A 26,992-nucleotide genomic window follows, 5' to 3' on the forward strand; every position below is an offset into this window, starting at 1 on the left:
AATGTTAGATATAGGGTTAGTAGACATTTGGAGAGAGATGAGTTATAAGACAAAGAATTCCGGAGGTAATTTTACCTTTCACAACAAGAAGTGTGCTCATCGTTCCAGAATTTATTTTTTTCTGGTCGATTTTGCTACAAGTAAAAAGACCATTAAAGTTAGCCACGTCCCAGAACACAAGTCTGATCATTCTACGGTTGTCCTAGAGATTGCTATGATTTAAAAGCCTATCCCCTCGTAGAAGGACTTTGAATCGTACATTACTTTCAGAAGATACAGTAATGGATAAATTAAAAATAGCAACCAAAGAATTTTTTAAATTTAATCCTAACTCAGCTTCCCTTCATGTGGTATGGGACTCGTATAAGGCATATTTGAGAGGGAATTTAACAACTCTCTCCATTTCCAAATCTATGAGAGTGAGGGAGGAAATTAGAAATTTAGAAGTAGACATACACATATATCAGGAAGAGTTAACCAAAGCTCCCGGGAATCCAAATATTATAGGAAAGTTAACAGCGGCGAAACATATGCTTACAGGTTACCTAGAAGTGATAATTAAAATAAAATGGGAAGCTAGCAGACTATCTCATCATGAATATGGGGAGGGGTGTGGCAAACTTCCCGCCTGGAAAACTAAAGCTGACCAAACTAGAAATTGGATAAAGGACCTTTGTTTTTTAAACACTGGTATCATCATTAATGATGATGCCGGGATTGAGGAAGTCTTCGTTCAATTTTATGAAACTCTAAATACAGAAGAACTGGTATCAGAAGAAGATTACATAGATAGCTTTCTTTCCGAGATAGATCTTCCCTTTCTCCAAGGTGAAGAATAAAAGTATTTAAATCGTCCCATAACTTTGGAGAAAGTTGTTCAAACTATTAACGCATTAAAAAAGGGGAAAGCTGCCGGCCCCGATTCTATTCCAAATGAGTTCTATGCTATTCTAAGGGAAGAGCTTTCCGATTTTCTTCTTCAACTTTTTAATGAAGCCTTCATAGAGGGTCAATCCCTACCCGTATTATGGGAAGAAGCTACCCTAACTATTCTACTAAAACCTAAAAAAATCCGAGATCCTATGAATCCTGCATACCTATTTCACTTTTATATAGTGATCACAAATTATACACCCAGATCATAACTAAACACCTGGATAAGGTAATAGAATCACTAATACATCCAGACCAGAAAGGATTTATAAAAGGAAAGCAGCTTTGTGAACTAACGCATGACTTAATTGTGGCAATAGACATGGCACAAACATATAAGACTCCGCTAGCTATAATGACCATCGATGCTGCTAAAGCTTTCGATCAAGTCAGTTGCCCATTTCTATTTAAAATGATTCAACACCTCAATTTAGGGGAAACATCAATTAAAGCTATATACAAAAATCCATAAGGCAAATTTCAAATTAATGGTAATCTTAAAAGACCAATAAAAATAGGCAGGAGGACCAGACAGGGTTGTCCTCTTTCCCCCTCCTTTTCAATATATATATATTGAACCCCTTGCATGTAAATTAAGAGCTCGTCAGAGCATTACTCCTTTCAAATGTAATGGATGGGAAAAGAAAATCGGACTTTATGCCGACGACCTTATAATTCTTACAGGCGACTTAGAGCAATCACTTCCTGCGATATGGGAGAAATTGGAGTGTTTTGGGAGGGCATCAGGATATCTGATTAATAAAAAAAAAACAGAGTTGATGAAATGGAACCCCAGTTTTAGGAGTGATGTTACTAAGAAAGAAATCAGAGATCTAGGCGTTCAAATTGTCCATAACATCGACAGGATAGCTCAGGTTAATTTTGAAAAGGTAACAAAAATGGTTAAATTACAACTACAATCTTGGGGTGCCCTCTCACTCTCTTTTTTGGGTAAATCGAACCTTTTAAAGATGCCAATCCTTCCAAAAATAAATTTTTTTGTTCAACACTACTCCCTTGGAATTCCCAAAGGCCTGTTTCAAGAAAGTACAAGGGTTTTTTCTAGCTTCATTTGGGGAAACAAAAGGCCAAGAATAGCTCTAAAAAAAATTATAAGAAAGAAAGCCCATGGAGGCATTGCTACCCTTGACCTACATTTTTATTATTGTGCTTTTCATTTAAAGAATTTTCGACAATTGTTGATGGAAAGCTCAGCTTTCTCACTGTTACTCAAGGCCCTTAGGACTAGTTTTTCTCAGCAAGCTGGGTATTTCCTCCTACAATTTGGCCACCCAAAATTTTTTAAGAAGGTGAGACTGAAGATTTTGATGGCAGCAATTAAGCTTTGGTCTTAGGTCAGACGACTCTTAAAGATTCCATATTACAATGACGCAGCACCGATTTGGGATTCTCCTGACACGCTGGCTTGTTTGTAGGATGCCCTTGCTGTTCCTCTTCGATCATGTGGCATCGGTCTCGAAATTCAAGTACTGCCAACTGTTAAGTTGGGTAAAATCTCATCTCTAAGTAATGAGTTAAAAGGGAAAATGGATCTGGCGTTAAAAATATGTGCATGCCAAAAAATACCGAAAGAAGTTGCAGAGTGGTATTGGTTGATGGTTCAAGGTGGAGAAGACACGCAATCCTCATTTACAATGATATGGAAGAAGGACCTGCCGGATGACGATTTCGAAAAATTAGGGGAAGTATCTATGTCACTACTATGGTCTTGCGTAAATTCTGCTCCTTTAAAAAAGAACCATCTCTTCACAGTACATAAAGCATACTGAAATCCACAGAAGTTATCAAGAATGGGGAGTCGAGAGATCAGGAAATGCCCGAAATGTGGAGAAGATAGAGCGAATGAAGTGCACATGTTTTGGGGCTGCCTGATAATACATTCCTTCTGGCTGAAAGTGGGTAAGACCATATCAGGTATTATGGGCCAAGAGATAAAATTAACTATACTATCAATACTTTTTGGGGTAATACCAGGAGATATAGATGGCCGAATTCTAACAAAAAATCACAACACTCTTGTTTTCACACTTATTTTGCTAGCGCGGAGAGAACTCTGCATTAAATGGATTTTACCCTGCTCCCCTATGGAAGAAGAATAGATCTACTCCTTTCAGAGGGTATCTGCATTAGTTTGATCTAGTAAACAGGCCAAGAAAACCAGGTTTTGGGGAATTTGTGATGAATGGGTTGAGAAGTCTGCTTAAATTGCATTGTATTGTATATTATAAAAGTATATTTAGTTTTCTTAACTTTAGTTACCTACACACGGTTAGAATATTTTTCCTTATCCATTCCTCCTATATTTTCTTCATTTTTATTTTTATGGTCCAATGATTAAGAATATACTAATGAGGCTGCTGGGTGGCTGGGCCACTGGAATCTCAAATAAGGAAAAGCACCTGTTTAAAAGAAATATCAAGACTAGGCGTTGTCTCCCTACCAAGAAGCTATATTTGTTGACCCGGAGATAAAAGCTATCTCTCTCTCCCTTTCAGAGTGACCAGGGATAAATAACACCTAGCTAGCTTGGTTTGGTCGATAAACTCCTTTCTTGAATTCAAAGCATATTGTTTATAAATGAGGACTTTAAAAAAAAAAAAAAAGGAACTGTGTCCTGAGTCCTGAATGGCAGTGACCCCAAAGCTGGGTCAGCGGCCACCGCACCAGACCCCCCCGATCAGTGAGGCACAGTTTCATGTGGGCATCTTGCAAAACGCGGTGCCACTAACCCTGTTCAATGCCAGCCGGCGACACATGGTGCCACTAACCCTGTTAAACGTCAACTGGCGACACGTGGATGAGGGACCAGGACTACCCTGCGGACCAGTAGGTCACACATCCAGCACCTAGTCACAAATCACGAATGGCAGAGTCCACTCCAGTGGTCGCACGGAGAGGAGTAAGAGGAAGATGCGGCTCAGTACAGACGAAAGCCGGGTCACAGTCACAGAGGTGACCGAACACTATCAACAACTGGCCTGGTGCCATCAACCCTGTTCATCGCAAGTGCGCATCCCGTGATGTCACTGAACCTGAACTACGCAGGCCGGTGGTGCCATCCAACCTATGCCGGTGACACTTGGGGAATGGCCCATGCTGACTGCTGCCTCAGGCCTACACTGAGGTCCAGTAGGTCACACATGTGGAACTGTGTTTTGGGTAGGATATGGAGGAATCCACACCATTGGACATGCCTCATCGCAGGCAGCCTCCCCTAACAGCACTGTTGCCACTAACTCTATGCACAATGAGTCATGGGCACCATCTGGTTGGACCTTGGTGGCGTCAGAGCCCATGGCCTGGTGGTTTTCTGAATCTTCTTCTGGCTGGACTTGACTTGGTGTCCGATATGTGTCTGTTCCATTCATCTCCACCATAGTGACTGTATCAGTGTGGGTCTGCTCTCTGCATCCTGCCCTGGGGGTACACCTTCCACTGTCCATCGAGACACTCCGCGACAAGGCCCCTTGTGATCCTGTGAACCTGCTCTGCACCCGGGAACCTGCCCCCAGTGCACCGCAAGTCAGTGGCCCGTGGCGGCAGGCCCGTGCAGGACGCTGTGCACCCGGGGCTCCTATCTCTGTGCAGCACAAATTATGAGGTCTTTATGGTTGAATGGTTGTGTCCTTTACGATGTACACTGTTGTCAATTTCTGACTGCACCAGGCAGCCCTTGCCGGCTGGTGTGCACACATCCAACACAGTTGTCACTTGGTAAGTGTGCTTGATAATAAATGTGGCCGTGCACACATTCCCGTAGCCATTCACATCATCTGAGCAAATGTGTCCGTGTGTTCATTGTGTCAGCATGATGGGCACGGGCCCTGCAACATCACAGTGTGCTGTCTTCTGTGGACATTGCCATGTCACTGCAGCATTGGCAGTGACCCTGGATATGTAGCCCCGCACCTGCCCCCCTGCATGCACAGGCTGTGTGTGCTGGTTCGGCAGGGTGGCGCAGGGCATGGTCTGGACCTGGCCCGGTGCAGGAAGTGCGGTAAATGTGTCTCTGTTTTGGGGTGTTGTCGCCACCAGGGCCACAGTACGTGATGTTGCAATGAGGCATGTACCAGGAGGGCAGGCCCGCAGGTATGGGGACATGTAGGAGCGCAAGAATGCTCGGGGTCTTGGCACATGCATGCCAGGTGCGATGTATGTCAGTCTTGCGGATGCATGAGTTTGTTGCCTGGCCTCATTTGCAGCGCGATCCTAGCCAGCCATGGGCTGAACACATGTGTCTGCTGCCCTGTCCGGACCATTGGCCTACACCCAAGTGGACGCACACCTTCGAAGGCCAGCTTCGCGGTGTTGTTGGCATGGCGCTGGACATGCGCAGACAGGCATTAGAATGGTGTCCCATAGGAGTGCAATTGATGCAACCGTGCAGCGCACACAAGTGTGGGTGCCCGTGGCAGGGAGGAGCAGCTGTGTGGCAACATGACACACATTAAGTCCACTCATGTGCATCGTGCTTGGCATATCATCCATGATTCCCAGGGTCACAGACGTCCCACCACTCCCACGACCGGCCTCTGTACGTCTCCTGTATGCATGCAGCTGGTGAAATTACTGTAGGGATGAAAGGTCCTTTGTCTGTACAATCAGGCAGTAGCACATCTCCAGCTCCGAGCAGGAACTTGCATGTGCCTAGCACCCCCTGGCAGATACAGTAGCATTTGCTTGCGACTCCCACACTACACACTGCCCAACGTGAAACCAATGTGTACACATCCCACATGCAGTAGTCCTTGGTCGTGGTTGGCGTGCGTGAAATGGCCTTCACACAAGGCCTGCACCCATTGCACACAAACACTGCTCATTGCACCAAGCTGTGCCATTTCATCCACAGGACTGTCTCAGGGCAAGCCAGTGCTGCTTCAAGCAGAGCCACTGACACAATGGCTGACCATCCCAGACACATTCTCGACTCCAGTCACGTGGAGCCGTACCGTGCACGTCTGCTGCATGTACTGGGGACACTGCCATTGGCAGTGCTGCGGATCAGTTACCGGCTGAGCTTCCGCCTTGCGCACGTCACCTGCGTACAGCCTGTGTTGCATTGTCGCTCGTGCATATTCGAGGGGTCCATGGATGTCTGCCTCTACAACGTAATGGTAACTGACCTGGATTACGGCATGTGTGTGCGCTGCAGCTGCACTCGCGTTCATGGATGAGTGACAAGGTACCTGCAGCCACAACTGGATGTGAGCCATTGCACGTGTCCCAACACATGGTTGCATGTTGTGGATATGGTCACATGTCCCGAGACGACAGTGGACATGGCTGCATTGGCCAGGACTCATGTTCCAGGCATGGACAACCAATGCGGGTTGGCACTGACTTGTGTTGGTGAGGGACTCCCCGAGGTGGACATGTGCGCTTTCCTACGTTCCTCATTCAGACATGCTGCTGCATTTGTCTGCATATCGTGGCACATCTTTTGGCCGTACTGACTCGCACTTGTTGATAAAGTTTCCGCACTTTCACTTGTCTCCAACTATGTCTTGATTTGTATGCCAATATGTGTGTCACGGACTCTCTGGCTCCCTGCCACACATGTATTGCTACCCCATCAGGACTGTGTGTTTGTACTTGTGCATTATCATGTCCCTGTTTCGTGCTTTGCCAGATTCGTATGGCCGTTTACCAGCCACAGGGAGGTGCACTTGTGTCCTGTGTTTGGTTGTGCACAAGTTGGTGTTTGTACCACATTATGTTCGATGTTGGGGTGCTCTGCTTCCTATGTGTGTGTGCTGCATTGTGTGTGAGATGTCCCTTCAGCTCTGATTTGGCTGACCCTTCTCCCTTTCAGGCGGTGTTGTCTTCACTTCTGTGCTTGTTCAGTTGTGTGACATTGCCGGGTTGTGTGACTTGTGCTCCTGGTTGGTGTTGTTACTCTTGGGCATAGTTTGTCTGCAGTTGTGCTGTGCTTTGTTTGGCATGTGTGCCATTGTGCCCATCTCCCCCCGTCCCCCAGTCCCTGCTGGTTCTTCTCCCTGTTGCTGATGTGCCTGTTGTTTGGTGCAGTTTCCGGTCCCCGAGTCCTGCCACCATCTCCAAACTGATGTGGTGTTAAACAATTATATAAACAGAAAGTGGTATAAAGGAATAAATATGCAAATTACTTTTAGATAGAGCACACTTAGTTACTCTGTCTCTAGTTTATTAATCTAGAAGGATTTTATCAAAACATTTTTACATTTCTACATGAAGTAAGACATTAAGCGCCATATGTAGGTAGCCTAACATTTACCACTTCATAAATACCGAATTTTACCGATTCGGTATTTATGAAGTGGTAAATGATATGTAGATCATCGGTAATATTTACCGATTCGGAATGGGTCGGTAATTTAGAATCGGTATTTACCGATTCGGTAATGGTAACTGGCTTCCCATTGATTCCTATGGGCCAGGAGGCCCATAGGAATCAATGGGAAGCCAGTTACCATTACCGAATCGGTAAATACCGATTCGGTAATGGGGGGAGCACAATCAAGGGTGGCAGGGTGTCACAGTGACACCCTGTTGCACCCCTGATTCCTGCATGTGTGCACATGTGGCACACATACATGCCCTAAGGGCATGTATGTCTGCCACATTGCACACTTCAAAGTGCAAAAAAATGCTTTTTTCCTGCTATTCATCATTTAAATAACGAATACCCACAACACCCACACACTCCCCCTACATATCATTTCAGGATTCGGTATTTACCGAATCGGTAAAATTACCGAATCGGTAAATTACCGAATCCTGAAATGTGCCCCCTACATACCAAAAGCCTGAATACCGGTCGGTAACGGGATATTTACCGAAAATCGGCCGTTACCGACCGGTATTGGGCTTCCTACATATGGCCCATAATCAGGAAGGAAACAACAATACACCAATACAAATATGCACATAAATTATACATACGCAAAATCCTAACATACAAAAGAAAGGAAACCAACTTGTACATACAAACTAACCCCTAAATAATCACAAATCGTTTCTACTAGTGTCCTCCAAGTAGTTCTGGAGGGACCACTGGGAGATAGTCCAAAAGGTACGCTGCAACAATGTCAGTTAGTGTCGACCATTCTCAGCGTACTGACATGGAATATCCAAACATTGCTCAATTTCTGTGACTCCTTCAGAAAAAAGTCTACGCAATCGCGTTTTGGCCTTACTCACAGTCTAGGACGGTGGTCCTCCGGCCGCCTGTTTCATTAAATCGGCCGAGTCCACACAGTCGACTGGCGTTTCTGGGAGTATCGAGCATTGGTGTAGGACCCTGGCTATTATCTGGATACCACCTAAAGTTGTGGAACAGACTAAGTGGGAAGAATAGAAGAATTTTGCCCGTATCTAAACAAGGAGGAATTTTTCAGGCGAGGAAGGCATTTTCCCCATTCGTTGGGTCTGTGTGGACTCGGCCGATTTAATGAAACAGGCGGCTGGAGGACCACCGTCCTAGACTGTGTGTACAGTTATTGTATTAACCCAGTCCTGAGGAGGCCAAGGAAAGAGTAAGGCCGAAACGCGATTGCGTAGACTTTTTTCTGAAGGAGGAGTCACAGAAATTGAGCAATGTTTGGATATTCCATGTCAGTACGCTGAGAATAGTCGACACTAACTGACAGAGTTGCAGCGTACCTTTTGGACTATCTCCCAGTGGTCCCTCCAGAACTACTTGGAGGACACTAGTAGAAACGATTTGTGATTATTTAGGGGTTAGTTTGTATGTACAAGTTGGTTTCCTTTCTTTTGTATGTTAGGATTTTGCATATGTATTATTTATGTGCATATTTGTATTGGTGTATTGTTGTTTCCTTCCTGATTATATGTCTTACTTCATGTAGAAATGTAAAAATGTTTTGATAAAATCTTTCTAGATTAATAAACTAGAGACAGAGTAACTAAGTGTGCTCTATCTAAAAGTAATTTGCATATTTATTCCTTTATACCACTTTCTGTTTATATAATTGTTTCATACCCAGGTATATATTGGGTCAATTGGGTATAACCCTGTTGTTTGCTAGACAAACTGATGTGGTGGACACCATTTCCTCCATGTCATCCAGCTCCTGGTGTGGCGCTGGACTCCCACCTCCAGTGTGCATTGCTGCCTTCTTGTTGTTGGCGTGTTTCTGCTTGTTTGTGCCTTTCGCATCATTGCTGATGTTCTGTGTTTCTGCCATTGTCCTCTTCCGCTCTCAGGCTGCATTCATCTTGTCCAAGTTGGCCTGCCATGTACAATGTTTTGTTGCCAATGGGTTTGGTGGGGTTGTCTGCTGGCTCGGGTTGCCTCCATTGTGGTTGGCTGTTGTTTTCTGTTTGGTCTGTCTTACTTTTTCAGGCTTTTGTTGTGCTTATTCCCACCTGCTGTGTGTTTCGCGGTCCTGGCGGTGCTTATCCATGCTTTCCTCATCGCGAATGGGCTCATCGCATGTTTTCTGGTGTTGTGGTTTGTGTTTTAATCTCCGTCGGGGTGGTTGTATCGCAGACATTGGCCGCATTTTCGGCAGACTATCACATGCTACCGCCGTGTTGTGAATTCCACGTTAACACAGGGTTATTTTCCCGCAATGGGCTGCGATGTGTAATGTTGCATTATCATTTTTTGGTGATGTTTAGCACACGTTCTTGTGAATATACCCCCAAGTTGTGTTACAGCGTTGAGGATATTAACCAACACTGAGGCCCAAAGATGAGGTTCATTCTTATAAAATTCCATGGGGGATTTTGTCTGGCCCAGGTGCTTTATTGGATGGACTGCTCATGATAGCCTTGTAAACCTCGTCAAACTCAAACCTGATCTCCAAAGAGTACAAATTATCCACATCACCCTAATTCAAAAGAAGGTCTTAATCCAATGCATAGACCTTTTGATAGTGTGTAACCTAGGTGGCTGGAAGGATGGAGGATCCTATATCATCTTGCACAGCCATATTGAGCTGCCTACCGTTAACCACCACCCAGAAACCCCTGGAGTCTCTTGAGGAGCATGTAGAAACCAGCCGGTCCCATGAAGCTTCTCTAAGCTCTGCCTTCCGCTTCGCCAGGGCGAGTTTATAGGCCCTCCTGGCCTCCTTGATATTGTTTTTGTTGTGGGGTAAGGTGTTTAGAACTTCTCGCAAATGGTTACTAACAGACCTGCATGACTTGTTAAACCAGCCCGGATTGGCGCCCCTGGGTTTACTCGCCATGTCCATTATTGACTACGATGTTAGAAATAGATTAATTTAGCTGGCCAAAAGCTTCAACCATTAGGGCAGGAGATATATCCAGGGCTAACAAAGGCTCCAGGATAATAGCGATGTTCCGTGAAACCACATGTTTGGTCACTTTAGCCATAGAGAGGTTACGCCACTTTACCCTCAGCCTTCTATGCTTCGTGGTTAGACCAGTCAGGCCAGGGTCAGAAGTTGAACCAGGACCTACGTCAATTCTTAGAACAATCTCTATGGGATTATGGTCACTAAAAGTGGTTTCATGGACCACTCCTGGGCTGACCAAACTATCAAGGAAACTTGAGATAAAGATATAATCTATAATGGTCCCTTTTCCCCACCCCACAAAGGTAGGCAATTCCCAGGAGAAACTGGAAAGCCAGGGCATTACATTTCTAAGTCCAGCCTGACCTAGGGCTTCCAAAAGCTTCCGACCCCTTTGGTCACACTCAGAGGTACTAATCTCATGATCTTCTAGCACAAAAGGATTACCCTCATAGTGATAGTGACCCAACTTAACATTAAAGTCCCCACCTAGAATTATCCTAAAGGACTTAAGATAAGTGAAAGATCTGAGCTCAAGGCATGAGACAACTTCAAAGAGCACCTCTATCTGGCATCTGGGATCCCCAACAGAGTTATAAAAATGTACAAGAAACAAATGTAAGTCTTTAGAACTAAGAACCCAAAGAATCTGAGTGCCACAATGTTAGACTTGGCATCTTTTGGTGTGTTTCCCCTGAGTTTTTGCTTTCTGCCCTCCCGGTTTTGACTCTGTTTTTGCTGGCGTAGTGTTTCTGCACACTTTTCTCACTGCTGATCAGTGGTAAAGTGCAAGTGCTCCTGTGGTAAACTGTGTTATGGATTGGTGTTTCCATGATTGGATATTTGATTTACTTGTTAGTCCCTAGTAAAGTGCATTGAGTGTGCCAGGGCCTGTAAATCAAATGCTACTAGTGGGCCTGCAGCACTGATTGTGCCACCCACGTGGGTTTCCTTAAAAGGGTAATTCAGACCTGCCAGTGCAGAGTCTGCACCCAGTTGGTAACTGCCATGTCGACTTGGCCAGTGCACACACTTGCCAGTCCCTAACCTTCCCTTTTCTTACATGTCAGACACCCCTAAGGAAGGCCCAAGCTTCCCCTGTGGGCAGGGTGCAGAGTGTGTGAAAGGTAGGACATGCCCTGTTGTGTGTGGCATGTCCTGATAGTGAATTACAGTCCATTTTGTTTTTCACTATTGTAAGGCTACCTGTTCCCTATAGGACAGAATGGGAAGTTTGTTTATAACATCTTATAAACATAACTGGCCCTGGGAACAAGGTGGCAGAATACAATTTAGTATGCCTGAACTCAGAATCTAAAGATGCATCTTTTAGTGAAGGTAATTTTTACATTCTGTGTTTGAAAATGCCACTTTTAGAAAGTAGGTATTTTCTTGCTCAGTTGTTCCATGTGCCTCTGCTGGAATGTGGATTGCCTGTCTTGGTTTTGGATGACAGAAGGCTGGGGAGCAGGAGTGGCTCCAGATAGTCTAGGTAGGTCAGGAAAGGGCTGAATAGACCTGGGCTGTGATGGGGGAAGAGGGAGGAGATTTCCTTGCACCTCAAAGGGCCTGGTCTGCCTCTGACAATGCTGTCTCCACCTCCTGTCAGGATATCACACCAGAGAAGGCAGAACTGGTTCTGGCTGGGCACAGACACTCTCTGCCTAAGAGAATAAAGGATTTTGGGATATAAATATTGGGGCCCAGACCCATGAACTTTAGAACTTATTTGGATTAAGAAGAGCTGGAGAAGCTGTGAGGAGGACCTACCACTTTGCTGTGTGCTTTGCTGTGTTGGCCTGCAGTGTCTGCTTCTGTCTTGGGCAGTGAAAGGACTGGACTGAACTTTCTGCAATCTGCTTTGTGAGTTTCTCCGAGGACTTGAGGTAGAGCTTGCCCCCTGTTCAAGAAGTCTCAGGAACAACAAAGACTTCAAGCTCTTCTGCCCGCAGCACTAGGAACTGTGTGTTTTGTGCTGTAACAGAGAAAAAGCAACCCGGCGATGTCTGCGATGCCGCTGCCAACTCTGTGTCCTGACGGCACCGCAGAGGGCACCGCTGCAACGCTGAACCACGACCCTGGTCTCACCGATGACACCTGATGACACTGCCACCGAGCCGCAGCTCGCACCACGACCTGTGGGCACCGCACTCTGCACTGCCTCGCTTCATGATGATGCCTTGGCACCGCAGAGGGCACGGTCGCAACGCCGCACTGCTACCCGGGTCTCACCGACGACGCCAGCTGACGCTGCCACCGAGCCGTTGCTCACACCGCGACCTGTGGGCACCGCACTCCGCACCACCTCGCTTCACGATGATGCCTTGGTATCCCCAACAACGTCGCTCCATCGATGCCGCTGTTTGCACTGTGGTTCAAGGGCAATGCTCGTAAAGTTACACGATGCACCGCCCTCATCCCGCACCGCAGCCATGACCTACCGACGCTGGCTCCATCGACTCCAGCATGTCAGCCAACGACGATGACGCTGCTAGCACCGTGACCTGCTAGCACCGTAACGAGCACTGCCTTCATCTCGCACCACGACCCTGGTCTCATCGACGATGCCATCTGACGTCACCACCGAGCCGCTGCTCGCACCGCGACCTAAGGGCACTGCACGCCGCACCGCTGCACTTTGCCCCGCAGCACCCAATGCCTGCCGACGACAGCGCACCTGACTTCAACAGAGAGGAGATCGACCTGCAACCCGTGCGACTTCGAGGGCCCCGACGACTCCTGCACTGACCTCAAGAACCGACGCCTACGGACGCCATGTTTTCGGAAACTCAACGAGAGGTTGCCGGCACCCTGCATTTCTAAAAGGTACTGTTTGCGGGTCTTCCCGACATCACAGCTGGCCCGCGACGCCGCTGTCAGCCAGAACTGTTTGGATTTGTTTGCTCACTATGCCGTGATAGCCCTGGACGGAGCTATCAACATCAAGGAACTGCTTTAAAGCGTATTTTTTATAACTGTAGATTTTTAAGTACTGTATTGTGGATTTCTATTGTTTTTGGTATTGTATATAAAAATAATGGATATTTTTCTAAACTGGTGTGTGTCAGGCTCACCTGAGGTCTCCGCAGGGACAGGAGGCAGGGATCTGAAGAGAAGATCCCAACATCCCTCCACCACTGGACTATCCAACAAAGTCAAAGTGGTACCAGTAAATGGGGGGAAGAGGGGAGACAAGGGAAGGAGAAGTAGAGGCAGGGCAGGTCCGGCACACGTCCAACACCACGAAAGTTCCACTAGGGTCCAGAGATATTCCTGTAAACAGAAGAGCAAGTCAGCTATAGAATAGACTGGGAGCAAGCATACATAACTGAAGTGATAAAAAATAACTGTTGATTCTACAATATATTCTACCTGGAAATCTCCCCTCTTCCGCTTGTGTCCACAGAATAAGAAAAAAATGCGGCAGATGTAATGTTCCTAAACATAGAGAGAGATAATATTAATACTTAATAATACTAATTCATTGTCAGGGAGTTATGTGGTAGATAGTTGAGATGCTTACCCCCCAACCATGTGAGGAATTTGCTATGCAAAGGTGACTAGCAAAGAAAGTATGGTTTATGGGATGTTAACAGCACAACCTTCCAAATGACCACGTGAGACCTTGGTAAGCAGTCACCGAAGCCGTTGAGCCAGCAGGTCTGTATAGTGCCCTACAAGGGAGCTTTAAGCAACTGACAATCTCTGCCAACTCAGTACTCGATAAAGTGCAGCTATATGCTCCTTGCCTCAGGAGCTGAGGTAGCTGTCTATATATATAAATATAACATACAAATCAAACACTGCAAACAAATGTGTGGGAGTCCACTACACACAGACATAAGGAAAATGCAGATGCCGCAAAGCGCACACAAGATAGAGCCCCAGTAGAGCAAGTGGTGGAACCAGCCAGGAAGCGGGTCCACCCAAACCAGTGCTAGCGCGTTACCGCCAAACCATGCGAGAGATTTCGAAGAGAGAATCGAGGGAGAGCCAAGAAGGTCCCTGCCCTGCTTTCAAGGACTCGGAGTTCGCAGGCAGGAAAAAGAGGTAGGTATCTCGGAGGCGAGGCAGGTCCCGAGGACGCAATGCAGGTCCCGGAGATGCGACGCACAAGCGCCGATCCCACGACCCAGAAGTGACGACAGGTGGAACCCGGAATATCCAAGGGTCGGAAGTGAACAACTAGAACGCGAAGCGTCTGTGTTTCCGACGCGCCGCGTATTTATGTGGGCGGTGATGGAACTGCAGCGCTAGGATGAATCGGCGCTGGATCGGGCACAATTATGACAGTGTGGTATCCTTTTGTAGTGCTTACACTGTATTACTGTTGGTTATGTGCAAATGCTTCACACACTGCCTCTAAGATAAGCCTGACTGCTCGTGCCAAGCTATCAAGGGGGTGAGCAGGGGTTATTTTAGGAGTGTAACTCCCTTATCCTGACTAGGAAGAAGGGTCCCTATTTGGACAAAGGTGCAAGCCCTTGCCAACTACAGACCCCCATTTCTAACACACAGTGATTGGCGGGGATAGAATATACTCTCAGGTTTGCAGCAAATCTTACTATAGTGATTAGGCCCCCAAAATGCCGTCGACCAGGGGAAGGGGTTGCTACCACACAGAAACTTTCATAACCGTCTCTTCCATTCGGATCAAGGGCCCAAGTCTCCTGTAACAAAATAATATCAAACTCAGCAGTGACGTTAAGCCAATTAGGGTCTGCTAGCTAATCCCTGATACCTGCTATGTTCCAGTTTAAGATTTTTAATGGACGCCAAGGAATATTAGAGGGTGTTGGCTCTGCAGGTAATGAATTTGGGGGGCCGTTTGCTGGGAATAGCGGATTGATCCCTAAGGTACATAAAGATCTATCCTGGAGTCAGTCATTTTGGTCCAGGTTACTAAGGGGTCAAATCTGTTACTCACAGGGACAGCTTTTTCTACAGGAGAAGTAGTTGGTAGCCTATATGGGCGATGAGTCGTTCTGACCATAATAGGGGAGTGGGACTGCAAGGATCGATAAAAGAAGCCAAGCAGAAGAATATTAATACAGGCTTCCCTGATGGTTGGTGCAGCAGAGCTGTAAAGTAATCTCTTTGCCAGGTCGGGGTGACCTACAGTTCATTACAACGCAGTCCCCATCTAGGGTCTTAGGCATAGGCCCAACCCACCGATCCTCCTAACAAACAAGATATCATTATAGTGCTTGTAATTAAAGTCAACATTGTTTGTCTGCCAATAGCAGACTATGTTTTGTCAATTGGCCAAAATGTTCTGTAGCGTTTGCATTTAGGCTCGGTAACCCTGTACAGGAACAACAATCCGGCTGCAAGTTTAAACAAGGGAGCTGTACGCCTGATTATCAAGTCTACCCTACAAGTCCTCAGGAAGTCGTTGGCCCACACAAGTCCTCTTGGGGCCTCCCACTGCTCCAAGATTTCTTGCGGCTTGTGTAACTGGGGCAGCCAGAGTCTGGAGGAGCAGCTGAGATGGATTAAAAGTAGAGATTGCTGCCCCGTCTACAACTTGACCTCTGGGAAAAGAGACTTGCAAGGTATCCTCCCCGGGCGTAATGGGCGGTTCAGCCCCCATAAACCTCCCTCCCAAGGAGCAGATTGAATTCACGGCGTCCATAAGTGGATCAAACCCAGCTACTAATTTTGTGAGGGCTGTCTCCAATGCGGTTATTCTTTCAATTAGAGGGGCAGTACTAAGCTGGATCGTGTCTTTGAGCTTGCTGAATAGGTCTTCCCAATCTGTGACAGGAAGACTCAATGGGGCCGAACAATAAGCGCTGGGCTCGTTAATAGGCTGAAGAATATGTAGGTTTGTAGATCCTTTTGTGCCCCTTGCTTTAGGAGGTTTTTTGGTTTGCCTCTTCCTTTTAGGTTGGGGGGAACAAAGACTGTTGTTAGGAGTTACCATGACGGGGTCTGAAGGCGGTTGAGCCACAGGAGGTGAGCAGGAAAGGGTTTCGTTGAGAACCAAATGATCTTGTGAAGCAGCCTGCAGGGCCTGTGTAACCACCCTCGCATGAGATGATCCAGGATCCCCCCCCTCTATCCAGCGATAGCCTGCGTTCCACCAAATTAATTTCTGTAGTAATGACCCTCCACTGCTCTGGCCAAAATGGAGTCCAGGGTAGTACTGCTCGTAAATTTGATACTAGACTCTTGAGGGGCCGGGGTTTTACGCTTCCTCATTATGGGCCTGTGGCTGTTATTTTGGTTAAAAAAACACCAGGGCCAGGAAGTAAAACTCAATTAGGCCTGACTTGCCCAGGGGACAAAGTACTCAATTATAAACAATAAAAGCGGTAGGTAGGAGACTCACCCCTGAGCCAGACCCTCGGCCTTGTAGATTCCACGGGCAATGGACAGCGCGACTGCAACTGTAACTCCACTTCCCGATAAGTCAAGGAGAGGGGCCTCCCAAAGTTCCCGCTCTTAGAGGGGGGGCGCAGCCTCTTTCGGGCTCCAACGGGTGTGGACTGGCCCGCCCTTGGTGCTACGGGAGCCCTTGATGATTTTTGAAGCGCCTCCTGGTGCTGCGGCTGAGGCTGATGTCGACTGCAGCGACTGGCAAGCTGTAACGGAGTCTGAGACTCGTGGTCTGGCCTCCTGGCCACGGTCCCAGCATGAAAAAAAGTGCAGCATTAGATATGGGCATCCCGCTCTGCAGGAGCCTTTGATGGTTTTTGAAGCGCCTTCTGGTGCTGCGGCTGACGTGGACTGCAGCAACTGCCAAGCCGCAATGAAGTCTGGGACTCGTGGTCCGACCTCCTGGCCCCAGTCCCCAGCAGGAAAAAAGTGTAGTAGATACGGGCGTCCCGTGCTGCGGGGGCCCTTGATGGTTTTTGAAGTGCCTCCTCGTGGTGCAGCTGACGTGGACTTTGGCAACTGGCAAGCCGCAACGGGGTCTGGACTCGCGGTCTGGCCTCCTGGCCCCGTTCCCCAGCAGGAAAAAAAGTGCAGCAGTAGATATGGGTGCCTTTTATGTATGTATTAATTAGCAAAATAGATAAATAAAAGGCATTGTCATTGACAATGCCAATAGCTTAAGCTCTCACAAATGCAAGACCTATTGCATTGCAAATGCGTGTTCCATTTAGCTACTGGAGCCATATCCTGTAGGGGTGGAGAAACTAGTTTGGGCTAGACTGTTCCCATGAGGCACAGGGTCAAGACTGATTTGCATATGGCTGGGTCTAACTGGGGTGGCATGGTGGGCAGAAGAATGATTGATTTAACCCAGATCACTTGACTGGGGGTAAATGTTTGATAGGCTCTGCATTCTGCCCATCATCTGTGTGTCTTTTGCTTAATCATCCTAAGTGCGCCAGTTATGCCCAGACGTGGGTCCCGGGCTCACCGTGCCACTGGATTCAAGCTAGCCTGGCTGATGAGGGGTGATGCCCCGACACCGGTCCCAGGATGCTTGTTTCTGGTCCAGAGAGGAACTGGATTGGCAGTTTGGGCTGGACTGTTCCCATGAGGCACAGGGTCAAGACTGATTTGCATATAGATGGGTCTAAACTGGAGTGGCATGGTGTGCAAAATAATGATGGATTTAACCCAGGTCTCTTGACTGGGGGTGAATGTTTGATTTGCTCTGCATTCCGTCCATCATCTGTGTGTCTTTTGCTTCCTGCAATATTCAGCGCTTCATGCCTGCTTTCACTTTCCAAGCAGCTCGAGACAATGGCGGCCGCTTCTTTGAATATGTTTTGCATTGACAAGAGTTTGCGCTATTGGCATTGTAAATGACAATGCCTTTTATTTATGTGTTAATTAACAAAAGAGATAAATAAAAGGTATTCTGATTTACAATGCCAGTAGCTTATACTCTTGCAAATGTGAGACCTATCCCATTGAAAATGCTTGTTCCATTTAGCTTCCGGAGCCATATCCTGTAGGGGTGGAGGAACTAGAACTGATTCCTCAGTTGGACTAGAAATGCCTCCAATGGCAGGGGCGCAGGTCATGCCAGGCCCAAGGTCGCTTGAATGAGCTGGCACAGAAGGGTCAGATTGATCTATGATAGCAGAGATAGATTCAGGAATGTCAATAGTAAGCAAAGGATGCCTTTCATCTAGTTGGATCTCTTTATCTATGACCCCCACAGCTGATGTAATAAATGCATCCAAAGAGGAATATTTGTGGGCAGAGCTAGCTTTCTCATACTCACTTATGAGAAGGCATGGGCACTGCCTGTGTGCATCTTGGGCAGCGGTGCAGTGATGCACTTAAATAGTGCTGAAAGTAGATACTCCACGCCCGATGGCACCTGGGGCTCCTAGGGCTTGAGGTCCCTGTGTGCCGCTGCCCAACTAGTCGGCTCTTTATTTATAAGAACACTCTAAGAAGTATATTGATGTGCAAGAGATACGCACAGGACTAGTGCAAGGATTTTTAGCGCTCCAGGCAAAATTGCATTTTAACATTAGATAGCTCCTTGCACTTTTTCTCCCCAACATTGGCAACGCTGATATGAACGGCTTCTATGTAATAAACAACATTTGTATGTGCAATACATGTAAACAGCATCAGTGAATGCCTTTGCTTATATGTTTAACACATTAAAGCCAGAACTATTGGCTTGGCCAATTCTTAGTGATTGGCTTTCTGGTGTAGCTACAGGCTGCTTTAGGTGGCCGACAATACCTTATATCAGCAAACATGCAGCACTGGCAAGACAAAATACATAGGGGCAGATTTACAAGGCCCGTGCGTCACTTTTCCCATGTTAAAAATGACGCAAAAGTGGCGCAAGGGCCTTGTATATAATCCCCATAGTACACAGCCCACTTCAGCCACCAGCTAGTTTGGGCAAGTCCAATTCAGGCAATGACTCGCTCAGTTGTCTGTTTTTTTTTTATTATGTCAGCCCACAACACTTCAAGATGAATAATCTTGTGCTGTTGAAGCAGCGCAAGCAGTTCCTCTCCTTGTTCATGCACACACACACACACACACACAATCAAAGCATTGGGGGCATCTGCGCGCACACACATCCTAATCACGCCATCATAGCGGGGCTGGCAGCTAGTAGCAGCATCATACAGCTACTGTGAAAAATGATGTATCAAGAATAGCACTCAAGATTAGCCAGCCGGACATGCTTTTGTGGTTAGAAAACGGCGTGTGTCTTGCCAATGACAATATCGTGTCCCAGCAATTGTAGCCAAAACCACCATTCCGCTGCTCTCCCTTTACTCGGCACTCCATTTAAATGTCTGAAGCATGTTGTCAGTCTAAACAGTCCAGCCGTGAGTGTTATATTTCTTGAAGTGTTCTGTAAGCAGCGTTGTGCGGGTAATAGTAATGGAAACGAACTGGCGTTACTGTGCTTGTCTGTGTCGCAAAGTCTTGCATTGTCGTTATTGTCAAAAACTTTCTCTTTCTAAGGATCACCCCGGTTAATAACTCTCTGTTGCTGAACCCGTTTTTGTTGGCCATAGGACTCTGTGCATTTTACTCCTCCTAGCAAGCGGTAAAGCTCTTGTGCCCTCCCTTGCAAACGTATTAGAATTGGCATACCCCTAATTGGCACATTTAATTTGCATGTAAGTCTCTAATATAAAGTACCACATGTACCAAGGATCTGTAAATTAAATGCTACTAGTTGGCTTCAGGGCTCATTGCGCCTCCCACTGAAGATGCCCTGTAAAACATGTCTCCAGGCCAGCCATTGAGGCTTGGGTCTGTAGTTTTAAAACTGCCATTTCGACCAGGCAAAACAAACCTTCTCCCAGGACTGAACTTTCCTTTTTATTACTTATAAATCACACCTACAGCAGGCCCTAAATGTTCATAGGCAATGGTGCATTGTATTTAATAAGTAGTTCATGCAGCTGTAATGTTTTACTTGTCCTGGCAGTGAAAAACCACCAAAGTCATGTTTCACTGTGGCAAGGCTGGCTCTCCCATAGGCTGACAGTGGTTTACACTATAACATTTAAGAAATGCTAAATTCAGTTGGGAAACAGATAGAAAAATGGTTCAAAGACTCATGTTAATGCTAATATAAAATTCAACTTAATGGAGATTTTATAATACTATTTTGAAAATGGCGCTTTTAGAATGTTCTCATTTTCCTGCCTAGACCCAAAGGGCGTTCATGCTAGTGTACAGCTGTCATCTGACCTGCAGTGGCTCCCCCATATTGATATGTGTATTGCTTGAAGACAGTGGGCAAAGGGCTCTGGGTGTGAAGTCGGGACTCCTCCTTTGATAGGATGGTCTGGGGGTTGTGCCTACCTCCTTCCTCCCTTCAAAGTATGCCTACAATGTCACTGTCAGATAACACCTGGGCTTGCCACTTTTGTCTCCCTAGTTAGGCTGGCAGCAAACCGACTGGGGGGAGGAACTGACCAGAAGTGGTTTAGGAAGGACAGAGGTCTTGCCCTCCACCCACTGGCAGGCATTGGGCAATACGGGAACCCTACAGACATCTCCTCAGAAAATTCCCGAGCCTGTGTAGAATCAAAAGAAAGGATACCCAGCTATTTGATGTCCTGAAAGAAGACTGGACTTGCTTGCTTTAAAACCAGGACCACAGAATTGACTCTAGGGGCCAGTTGTCTGCCGACCTGTTTAAGCTACAGGGACACAACAAGTTTCCAAAGGCTTTTCTCCCTACAACAGCCCAGTTGACAAGTTCCACCAGGGCCTTTCCTGGACCCTTCTACTGGCCTCATTTGGTGTGAGTCCTAAACCACAAGTCTTGCTCCCCAGGTCCTGGGCCTATGGCTGGTGTTAGAGTGTACTCCTCCAGTCTCCAAACTGCAAGTAGTGGGACTAAGAAATGTTTTGCCAACTTTCTACCTGGAGAACCAATGGAGATTTGAAGCTGCAGCCATCAACATCAAAACGCTGGTCAACCTCCACTTGCCCCACTGAACAAGTTACGACTTTCAGAAAAGATTCTATGTCCCAACATATAGGGCTACATCAGGCTGATGCTGAACAGCATCCAATCAGCGTCAAGGCCTTCCTTGGCACCAACTTCACCTACTTGGAGCTGTCCTGCCTTCGGCAACGACCACACCCGGACCCCACTCTACTGTCAAGCCCCACTTCAAATCTAGCTTGTCCCCGCAGATGACTTGTCGAAGACCACTTTTTCTTCATTAAAGTTTGTAACTCACAAGGTAAACTTTCCACCAGGATGAACCTGATGCCCTCATGCCTGAAGATGACCTGTGCTCCATCGCAGCCGGCTGTAACTTTTGACTTTGACCCAGTCTAAAGCCACTAGGTAATCGCGGTTGGCACTTTGTGCTTTTGGAGCAATTTTTAATTCAAAGTTTAAAAATTCATATCTCCAGTTCTATTCAGTGAAATTCTATCATTGTGGTATCCTTTTATTTATTGATATATCCTCTATGTTTCTAAATTCGCTTGGGAATTTTCTTGTTGTTATTGTTTTCACTTTATTACTCTTCGGATACTGCAGATATACTTTATACCTTTCTTCTAAGTTGAGCCTGACCAGAAGGTTAAGCACAGGTTTATTTAGTGACTTTAGTGGTTCATCATGACAATGATTATGATTGCCCCTTCGATGTCTAGTTCATAGCACATAGACTGTGTAACAGTAGCTAATCAGTATAGGAAGTGCTGGATGGAATTAACTTTTGCATCCCAAAATTGTCATGATGTTCCCCCAATATGCTGCTGGTTTTAAGTGTGGGTATTTTAAATATTTCAACTATTTTTATTAAGTACAAGTCATGTTCTTCCATATGCTGAGAGTTCTAATTCTGGGTATTTACAAACATCTTAATTATTTTATATTCTACATGTTGTGTCTTTAAGTGTTTTTATTCAATGATTTTTATATTTGTAACTTATTTATTCGCTTCTATGGCAACTGCCGAAGTAAACTTTAATATGATTATTTTTTTAGGTGTACTCACTCCCCCCTCTCCAATTTCTTTCAATTTTGATTGGAGTTTTTTCATAAAGTTATCAATTCTTTGTTGTTTCTTGGCTAATATTAAGATTTTTAATTAGCAGTGCGGTGTGAATATTTTTCAACTACTATTTCTGAACAATGGGGTGACAGTCAAAACGTTTGAATAAACAGGATATTAAAACAAGTCTTTAATTTGATGAGAGTTTGGGCAATATACAAAGTACATAATATGCTCCGAAATAGCTATTGCTTTTGTCTATATACATGTAAGTTAATTAATATAGCATAGCAAGTTTGATATAATACTTATAACATAATATTACCATCTTAAAATGTATCACTAGCATTTGTAAAGTTATATCATAAACATAATATTATCATCCTAAATTTATCATTAGCATTTGAAAAGGTTCTTAGTAAAAGTACAAAAGGGCTATTGGTTTTGTTTGATACTGGCTGTTGACTAAGATTTATAAAGAGCTTAATTAGAGATCCATAATGATTCCCTTTAATAGCATGATTCGGCCATTGTTTAATATAGCCTTATAGCCTGCTGTAGCAGGCTATACCGGCCATTAAAGGCCCACTCCAGCGTTAAATGCCCGCTCCAGCGTTAAAGGCCCGATCCGAAGGTGAAGGCCTTTAACAAGGGAGCGGGCCTTTAATGGCTGCTACAGCCCAGCTACGAAGGGCTATAAGGCTATTAGAACATTCTGCCAATAGAGGGCAGAATGTTATAACAAATAAATCATAGGCCTCTCGGAGCCCGAGGAGGTTTAAATCCCCTCAGGCTCCGAGAGGCCTTTCTTCACAGCAACAGCTGTGAACAAAAGCAACATTTGAATGTTGCAATGCAGGCTTTAACCGGCCCATAGAAGCCTGAGGCACTCCATTGTATTCAATGGAGTGCTCCACATTCCAATGTTCTAATATTCCATTAATAGTGTGAGATAGGTATTCAAATTTCTCGTTAGCAATGAATGCAGTCTCCAGCTGTATCTACATATCGATAGGTTTCTCAAGCAAGCAGCATATAGAATATGAAGCTTACTATCATGTGTACTATTCATGTATTTTCCCACAACTCTGCTTCGAGGTACTCAACACCAGTTCATGGTTGCCTGTTCCACTTCACATTCTCCTTCTCCTTTTCGATGTCCTCTGCTCCTCTTCACAGGCAACTAAAATATGTATTTTTCTACAGCAGATAGGCCTAGCTTTAATGTGCTTACATGCTGAGGAAATGTTTCTTGGCAAGTAGAGGTCTCCAGTGGCTATTTTCTATGAGGCTGGGGCTGGGCAGAGTAGTAAGGACCCATATTCATCCCCATGGCCATGTATATGAACGCGCCTGTGTTTTTGTGGGTTTGCACTTCAAAGCCAAAGCAAAGCCAATAGGTCCATCTTGTAACTTAACACGCATTCTAGGCCTTTCGGCTTTTACAATGCTTGTTTATATTGAGTCCATAGAGCATAGCAGCGATTTACAACGTATCTTAAAGGGCACAATGTAACTCAAACCAGTTTAGTAGTCTTGCATCCCCAAATACCATATTAGGCTTACTTTGTATTATACTGCTAACTTTTCTTTTGTTTGTTCTTTCACTTCCAAGAATAAGAATTTCATTTGGAAATAATTCGTTTTACTTAAAACTGAACATGAAATGCTCAACTCAAAAAATAAGAATTATCGAATTTCAGGCACACAGCATACTTTAAAAATAAATAACCCACACTGCAGTCTAAATTGGGTTTCACCTTTCAGAAACGTGTCTCGTAAAGAAAAAAGCACGCACTAAAAAAGCAAATAGTAGCTGGTTTAATTCGAGGCAATCGGAGTTAAATGTGGCTCATGGGATGAAAGTGTGACCTCAATTGTACAATAAAGCACTTGGCGTCCAGCCTAGAGCACTTTTAACACAGTCTCTGTAGGTTGTGTATCCCTTGGGCAATGGATCATTGCATTTGCCTTCAAAATTATTCACTGTTATATTTGATCAGATATACAGTAGGTTTCTTACATATGGTAAGCATTACATAAATATGTGAACAACATGCTTCCCTTCAATACAGAATTAGAAAACATTTGGTGTTCTTTAAACAAAAATGGATAGAAAATGCAATAATCAAAACGTCCCATGTGTCTTTTTCAAACTTGCTGGCCCATCCTGGCAAATATAAAATAAATTGAATGTCATATTGACTAGATTTCAATTGTGGCACGGATTTCATAGTTGAGAATGAGCAAGTAGATTTGTTTCTATCTATATTTTAGTGGTGTTTAGAGACATTTATCAATGGCGCCTTGTAAAGTCTTGAAGTGTTAACTTGAAGGGCAATTTACAGGATATTCTGAGTCCTACAGTATATGGTGTTTCCCCTATGCAAATGCCTCCATCTCCTACCTGGCATAATTTTAGTCCCAAAAACAAAGCAGAAGGGGAGGGATAATGTCCGGTTTTAACCGACTGTAATACTGCAACCACCAGCGATTATCCGTTCAGGTTTTGAAACCGAAAAATGAGGCGAAACAGCAAGCACACAGTAAGAATATTTTCCCCAGGTAGTTTTGGCACCGACAATAATTGCGGGACTCAGAATGAAACATTTTGGGCCTCATTATGATGTACGGCGGAAAGCCATCCAGCAGCTCATCAGAGGCTTTCTGCCTGACATCAGCGGCTTCCGTCCAACCACTGTATTACGATACTGGTGGTCAGAGGATAACCCATGGGGGAATTCTGCTCCACTTCCGATGGGCTCATGGAGCCCATCAGGGCGACGGTCGGAAAAGTAATCCCCAAATAGCAGCAGATCCAGGCTTGGCTCTGCCGTTGGGATTACAATTTTGCTTTCTGCCTGCCCTTTCATGGTGGTCTGACCGCCATGAAAAGGCAGGTGGAAAGTGACTTTGAGTGCCCTTAGCAGGGCCCCCTTCCCCCTGGCCCTTCACTATGGGGCCTTGGTGACCGCAAAGGACCTGCCACACAGTGCAGGGATGTTTAAAAAGCTAATTGTTCCTATTGCGGCTTTTGCTGTAGCCTGCATCACAAGCCACAATATGAAATATGCACTTTCCGACCGCCATGAAGGCAGTTATATCCTGATTTGGGAAGCGGAACCTCCGACTCCTTGTCAGGCAGTCCCGTTTCCTACACGATGTCAATCTGATGCTCGTTTCATCGGCATCGTAATCGTTCCCTTTGTAACATTTGCTAGCTTGCTGTAGAGTGAAAGTAGTAAAGTGCAAAATGTTGTTCAGGAAACTTCACAATCATTCATGTAAATGATCTGATATCTAGTGGAGTTTCATGAAATGTTATTGGTATCAACCCTTCACACAGTGCAACACAGCATGCCACTGAAATAAGCAGCGGAATCGCGGTGAGTTGAAGTGGGTTTATTCAGTATGTGAAATACACTCCACCCGTAGCAAGAGCGTCCCCTTTGTACGAATTAACTCCTAAAAATATGACGTGCGTGTCGTCGAAATGTGACACGCAGGCAGGCAGTGACTGGTTCAATCTTAATACTGGTAGAGTTGCGAGCGTTTAGCCCCAATCCAAGATGGCGTCACGTTCTTTACGTGTCGACGTCACATGGGGGAGTGAATAGTTCGGCAGTCATGCGCATGCGTGGAGACTCGAGGAACTCTCAATCAGCAATGCGCGAGGAAAGCTTAAACAATTTTTACCTCCGGAAGCTTTTTCTCACCCAAGAGACGATCGTCGAAGCTTGAACGCGATGGCAGCAAAATCGACGGGCACTGAAACTTCGTACAGGCAGGCAGCAAAATCGACGGGCGCTGAAACTTCATACAGGAAGCCCCCTGAAATTCACCAAAGTCTGCGTGGTTCGACGGGTGGAGCAAATCCCGGTCGTCGCCAGATGAAATAAGCAACGGAATCGCGGTGAGTTGAAGTGTGTTTATTCAGTATGTGAAATACACTCCACCCGTAGCAAGAGCGTCCTCTCAGTCAGACGTCCGAACTGCAACTACCAAGATGCCATCCGAACGTCCATAGAGAAGAACGCCATGCCTGAGCTACATTTTGAAAGAACACAAATACATGACACCTGAAACGCATCGCACGCCTAACACTCTAACATGGCGCGTGATACCGAATCACCATACTACAGCCACCTTGCTGCGCTGTGTGAGAGGGAAAAAGCAGGAATGTGTCATATTTATCATTATATGGCACATTCCTGTCCTTTCCTAGTGCTGGAGCTCTTTCGGCTGCCTATCACCAATGCAGGCACCCTTGCATCATAGTGCAAGGGTGACTGAGTTGTACGCAGGACTGTCTGTGTGCAGAAACGGGCACCTTCCTACACAAAAACAATACTGAGAGGCATTTTCCTCCTACTACAAGTGCTGCAGAATTCAGTACACATAGAAAGAGGAATAAAAAAGAGGAGAGATAAAGAAATTTCTCCTCTTGACGCCTCACCTGGGGAGGTGTAACATTTTGATGCATTTCCAGGTCTATTACTATTGGTAAATCTGGGAATGCGCTGAAATCCATGGGTGGAACATCAACGCTCCACCCATGGAACACCTACCTTGGGCTGAGTAAAGCAAGGCAGCGATTTGCTCTGCATTGCGTGATTCTATTTTATTAAGCCATAAAGGGTCACACAAGGTGACCTTGCTTGGTTCGATAAATCTCACTTCAGTGTTGTGCCCACTTGCATGGGGCTGTCAAAGAGAAAATGCATCTCAGCTGGGGTGTTTGCTTTTTGACACAAAATTATATCGACTTGAACCAGTCTCTTGCATCTGAAAAGCTTTCAAATGTTGTTGGTGTAAAATTATTTCACCTGTTTCTAGCTTAAAAGCAAACAAAATCTG

The sequence above is a fragment of the Triturus cristatus genome, chromosome 11, assembly GCF_964204655.1.
Source record: "Triturus cristatus chromosome 11, aTriCri1.1, whole genome shotgun sequence".
NCBI lineage: Eukaryota > Metazoa > Chordata > Amphibia > Caudata > Salamandridae > Triturus > Triturus cristatus.